Source organism: Dipteris shenzhenensis, chromosome 14 (genome assembly GCF_047967505.1).
Source record: "Dipteris shenzhenensis isolate YYH24624 ecotype China chromosome 14, Dip_SZ_1.0, whole genome shotgun sequence".
Lineage (NCBI taxonomy): Eukaryota > Viridiplantae > Streptophyta > Polypodiopsida > Gleicheniales > Dipteridaceae > Dipteris > Dipteris shenzhenensis.
In genome coordinates this window covers 35,624,016-35,630,862 of record NC_141609.1, presented here as the reverse complement: position 1 = coordinate 35,630,862, position 6,847 = coordinate 35,624,016, and positions in this window count along the sequence as shown.

Here is a 6,847-nt window from a genome sequence, read left to right as displayed (position 1 = left end):
TCGTCGCTTCACGTCACCTTTTGTCATACTAAAATCAAAGACCAAAAACTACCCAAAATGGATGAGAAGCGACGACCCAGACATGGTAGAAGGAAGCATTTATTCATTCACCGCTTGTTCTCATGGTAGAAGTCCTCGTGCCCATCGCTTTATCTCTGCATACATACACTAGTTCCACGTGTGCTTCTCAAAGTGTAGCAGGAAGCATTTATTCATTCCACATGGCGTAAGTCAACTCTCTCACTGTTACCTGAACCATTTCCTCAAGTATCTCTCTCTTCCATGATCTCAAGCTTACCTATCATCTCCACCAAAATGAAAGCGGGTAAAATTCTCAACGAGATGCAAGCAAGGGTGAAGGAAAGAGTGAACAAGACCAAACCTAAAAGTTGTTTTTTCATTCTAAGCACCAAGGTTGTTCTACACAGTGTCACTAAAACCTACTAAATGCCCCTAGTAGTAACAAAATAAATTTTCACATAACAATGGCTTCATCCTTGTTTGGCAATGCTTCGGCTACTATTTGCTTAAATGGTGGTTGGTGGGCAGATATGAGATTCGATGGTCTACGAGACAAGGGTACTCTCTTGCCCCATTGTTGTTTGCATTATGCACACTGCCCCTTATGGTTCAAATTAAGGTAGCCATTAGGGAGAGCTTGGTTAAAGGGATGAATCTCCCAATTGGTGTTCAACTCTTTGATGATGACATTATGACCTTCTCACATGAGGACCAGTCAAGTGTGAAGAGTTTGTTTGCAATCTTGCAAACTTTTTGTGGCGCTTCAAGCTCAACAAGTAGGCCAAAATTTTGCACTCAAAGTAGATCAAGACTTCCTTCCAAAGTGGGCAAAGGATTTCTTGGTCCAATGGGTGGGTTTACAGAGGAGATATTGTGTGGCATTTAGGTGCCCGCTTGGGCAATTCCCCCAGGTACATATTTGATTGGGTAAAGGATAAACTTTAGCAAAAACTTTGCTCATGGCAAGGTCTACCTCTAGGCTAGAATGTGCAATCACTTGTTTTGCAACATGTATTGGCTGTAGCCGCAACTTATATTGTATTTGTATGGAACTTTGAGAGATGCCATTGGTTGGAGGTTGAAAGGAAAGTTAGGGCATTTTTTTAGATGAGGAGGGTAGGGAAGAAGGCTACACTACATTCCTTGGGATGCCTTATTGAGGGGAGGCTTGAGTTTGCATGATATTGGGCTCAAGAATGTTGCCTTGTGCTACAAATGGCTCCCTAGATGATTCAAATGCTAGGCCCCTTGGGTTGTATGATAATGTGGGGAGAGAGAGAGAGAGAGAGAGAGAGAGAGAGAGGGAGGGAGAGAGAGGGAGAGAGAGGGAGAAATGCACATGATATAGCTATATGTACCCTATGTTGTATCGAACATACACATGAATATATACATGAGAATCCCTTAGGGTTAGGGTTAGGGTTAGGGTTAGGGTTGCCTCTGATGCCCTATCGAGATGGTGCAATTTACATCATCCTTAACACCCCCTCATAATTTGCACTATGTAAGTAGAGGGTGCATGTACAATAACTTTTTGTGGATTTCAATTGGTGCAAATGATAGCATCAAAAACTAAAAAGAATTAGAGTAGTATGTGCATGTGTGAGCACAGTGACTACATAACGAAAGCCTATACAATGAGTACAACTTATGTGATCCTGTACATAATGTGCATTTCCCACTTTAAGTTGTAGGTCATCCTTCACCTTTGGGAACAGAACCCAAAAGATAGATTGAAGGGATGAGGAAGTAAGAAGTCAAAAACTGGTTGATCAAAAGATGATTGCGTGAATGATTACAGATATGGGTACGTACTGAACATGTCATAAGTTGTCGTGGACTATGTCGCTGCTCTATAGAAGAGGCATCTAAATGTGAAGCTGGTCGATGTAGCTATGGAGAAATAATATAATAGTAGGTTGTGACAAACAAGGGTAACACTAACCCAAAAGAACTGATAGCAATATGTGAGGTATGCTACAGTAGAACTATGATCTCTATCAAATGATGTGAGGTCGAAGAGGACCACATAGTCAATGTGGACAGAGTTGAAGTTCGTATGATATGTGCATGGCTAAACATCCATCAGCATAGGATGTAGCATCTATCAAAGGCTCAAGTTTGAGTTGATAATATAATGGCCTAGAAGTCTGAAATATCATTGAAAATGCATAAGATGTGCCTGAGGTGAATGAGATGCCAAATGCTACTATAGGGACTAATATGAAGTTTTGGATCCAACCACCACTAATGTGCATCAAATAAGGATTATGTACGACAACCATAAGTGCATGTTGAAATACTGAGGCTCCCCAGGTTGCGCTATGGCTGAACCTCACTGGGCACGACCACAGTGATGCATGAATGTCCTCATGCTGCGGGATGATCTGCTAATAGCTGGATCCAAGCGTGGTGCAATGTGGCATGACTGAACCAATGCTAGAGTATCATGAATATTGATCTACGGATCTACATTACTTATGAAAAATGTGTCCTAGGATGTAATATGCTTTGGATCAAAAGTGAAAGCATAAATGATGGATGATGGAATGAAGTCACCTGAGGAGCGGAATGCACTGGGGCATGTATCATGCTACTGAAGGTGAGAGAGCTTCATATTGAGGACTTACCTATGCTAAAGATCTGCATGATCACTATTGCTAAAATCTTGCTAGGTATATGCATGTGGTGTGAAGTAGATGGAGTCAGATCCATGGTAATGAATGGTCACAGTAAGTTCTCTTTCCTCTCACAAATCTCATCCTGAGTCATGATTGGTGTATCATCAACTATGTGATGTGAATGGCTCCACATTGGAGGCAATTTGGTGCTCTATGCTAGAGGCTCACCCATGTACCAACAAGAGTGAACACTGTATGAGAGCTACCATTGGGGTCATACGCTCGAGCTCATTGGGGGCTTATGTTGAGCCCGTTAATGTGTGAACCAAGTCGTGTGATGGAGCAACAACCATGTGCCAAAGATCAAGCCTGTAATAAAGTGGCCAAGAGGCTATACAAGGCTGATGGATATGCGTGTAGGAACCAATGCAAGAAAATCGTCAAATAAATATGATTGTACATGGATGGCATAGTGTGTGTGTAAGATGAATGCAACAATCCTAAATCTGAGGAGGGTAACTCTGCCAAGTGTCACACTAACGTGCTGAAATGCCAAATGTCAAGAGGATGAGTTGGTGTCATATATGTGAATGTGTTCAATGATACAGATTTGAAGGGACTAACACTGCTAGGAACTAATTGAGTAATATGGCAATGGCTTACTTGGCTTGGTGGAGTCTTTTATGTGCAGGGTGGCTACAATGGGGGTGCAATCGATCAAGAGGTGGGTTTGATGAAGAGTATTGAATGCTACTAACTTGTGGATAAGCCAGAATGCAGATACAAGGTTCCCACCATGTAGAGTATGATCTATTCATCATTTTTGCTTTTTGGACCACTAACATATTCCTTCTACATCAAAAGTTATGGCCATTTGAAATATGTGCCAAACTTTGTCCAAGGGTAGTCGTCAAAATGAGGAGGTGGTACACGTGATGATGTGGCATTGTGAGGTCACATGCCAATTACATAAGTGTGTATATGTGGCACTATGTGCTGACATGGCACTGGTGTTCATATGTTGCTACAAAAAGTGGTTGTGTGGCACTGTGTGCTAAGGTGGCCCTGATGATGTGGTAGCACTGCGGACATGGTAGCTAACGAGACTGATAGATGGTTTGGTAGGAGACGTGGCCCCTTGATGACATGGTAGCTGAGGTGGACTACTAACTTGGGAAGATGATGATGTGGCACAAGGGATGATGTGTCATGCAGATTTGGTACTATCGATGTTGACATGGCAGATAGGCCATACTGACATGGTGTCCATGTGGCAAATAAGTTGTGCTGACATGGCAGGGTAGGATGGTGGGTGAGACATGATGATTGTGCTCTTGAATAAACAAGATATCAATGGAACCCCCAATAACACCTGGATGAAGCTGATCCTGTTGCAGAATAGAAGGAGAGGATATCTTGACAGAATCTTAAAGATTATGTCTGTGATTCTATCATAGTCGACCAGGCATATTCTATGCTCTCCTGTGCGTGAATGATTCGCATTAACAGCCAGTGATCTTGACAAGTTAATAGCCTGGTAGCAAATGGCAGTGAACGGCTCTCAAGTTCGTCTATACATGAGAACCCCTTAAGGTTAGGGTTAGCGTTTGCCCCTAATACCCTATCTAGATGGTGCAATTTACATCATTCTTAACATTGTAATTGTTCATTTTATAGGGTAAAGGGAGGGCACTTGTTGGGAGTTGGAATGGGAATTTGGGGATTGGTTCTGGTGGCTAGAGTTGTGCAAGCATGGAAGATATGTTGTGACCACCTTACTTGGAAAGGATGAAGTGGGCGTAGAGGGGATGGAAGGCTTAGTGAAAATATTTGGTGGGGATTGGCTATTCAATATGAACATAAGACATTTGCTTTAATGGATCTCTTGCATGCTTGTTGGGCTTTGCACATGAAAGGAATTTAGTTGTGGGTCCACCTATGGGATGAGGAGCTGATTGGTTGCCCCTTAAGATCCTCTGGGTGAGGTGTTATTTGAGTGGCCATGAGGTTGATTTGTTACATGCTATGTGGAGCTAGTATAGGAGAGCTAGCCAACTAATGTCATCAAATTACATTTTTGGGTGGCTAATCAATGGCATTTGGACCACACTTGTTTACATAAGCTTTCTTCCAAGGTGGTGTATAGGAGTTCAATACAACTATCTTAGAATGGGTGGTCTTGGTAGACCTAGCTAGTTCGTGGAACTTGGAGGGGGGCTACAAAGTAGACTGAGGGTTGCCTTTGCTTGTTAGGTGGTATTGGTCATCTAGGCTGCTTGAGCATGGCAATTTGCCGAGATGGTCATTGGACACTGGGTGTGACCTCATCAAACTTTGTATATGCCCTAGGATATGTAACCAGTCCTAGAGAGAAGCATTTTCATCTTGCAACATATTGATCTCATCAAAAGAGGTACAAGTTGATGTTCCTGTGGGAAATGGTTCAAGTTCTTGGATTGTCTATCAGTGCACCTTGAACCCCTAGTGTGTTTCATCAACTCTCCTTCAATGGTCTCTAAAGTTGTCTGATTTCCTTGGAGTTCAAGGGTAAGAGCTACATGATCTACAACCTTTTGTGGTTGTCCATCAAGGTGGTAAAGGCCACCTTTAGAGAATCATACTCTACCTATAGTTTATCAAACTCTACCCGGTTAGAGGTGTATTTGGCTATATAATGAGCAGTTAACTATACATTGCTCACATTCCTAGTTCACATGATGAGCATGGTATCAGCTTGGGGGATATCTAGTGCTTGATGATGTGATGAAAAGTCCAAAGGGCTATGCCCCCTTCATTCTTGAGCATGTGCCAATTGCCACATACCTCTTGTAGGGGAATTCTTGTACCATCAAAAATTTTCAGAAACTTCTTCCCATTTTGGAGCATCAGGTGGTGGAAAATGTGAAGCTTGTTTGATAGAAGGCTCTCGTGGTTGTGGCTATGGCTATGGCTAAAGTTGAGGCTAAGGTCCTTAAGGGTGTGAGGGCTTGCCATGCCTTGGTTGAGGCCGTCTATATTTTTCTCTGAGGTAGTCTTCTTTTTTGCACCATCCCGCTGCTCAAAAGTAGTTGTGTGACCCACCTTTAGTTGCTTAGTACAAACTATTTCTTTGTCATTACTACTCAGAAGCAACCTTCTCTTTATAGTGCTACTCAAAGGTAGCCCGTTCTTACTAATTGTCTCCTCAATAGTATCCTTCTTGGCATCCACTTGTTTGGAGGTTCCCTCATTATTGCCTTGGTTTCCCTGGTTTCCCTCACGAAACAACTCTATAGGCATATGCAAAGAGGTAGATCTATTGGATGGGATGTATGTGTTTGATCCCCATGCGGTCCCACCTACCTTATCATGTGGCTTATCAAAAACTGTATCTAGGCTATAAGGACTCGGATAAAAAATGGGTTATTGGAGGATGAGGAAGAAAAATTGATGAAGGAATGGGATTAAGGCTAGGTGCCGAGGGGTAAGTTACAAAAGAGCTAGGTGAGTAAAACACTGCTGAGGGGGGAGTAAGCCTACTTGCCTCAAAGTAAGTTGATACAAAATCATGCTTAGATAGGACCAAGCTTATAGTGTGATTGGCCCTTAGAGATTGCCTAAAGCTATGAATCAAAATTGGTTAAACTACGAAGCTACTAGTGACTCTCCCAACTTGTGATGGCCTTGGCTACCAAGGTTTGAGGAATATTTATGGTGCTTTTATTCATCTTAATGAACTTTGATGAGAAAAAAAAGAATGGCTAGATCTCTGCATCTACCATGTTGCTGATTAGATAACCTTGGTAGGTCGAATAGCTAAATGTATGTGTTGCAATGCTCATTGTTGGGCAAGGGAGGGGATTTCATACCCGATAGCAATATAAAAAATTGATACAACTAATGTTAAGAAGAACATACCAATCATCAATTAGGAGGATGTGATCAGTGGAAGTATATGATGCCATGGCCCTGCTTGCCATCACGAGTTCCCTTTTTCTACCCATCAAAATTTTGCAAATTGGTAGAAGTGTTTGTGCTTCAAGAAGTGCTTCATCTTCACTATGAGGTCCATGGGATGAGGAGGCGTGAAGTGGGCATGGGTTTCCTCTATTTGACATTAGGAAGATTAGATTGGAATTTAGTGATCCATGTGATTCTTTGGGGTTACTGAACTAAACATTGTTACCATAATCATCCACAATTATGCCTTGATTTAGACTAGTCAA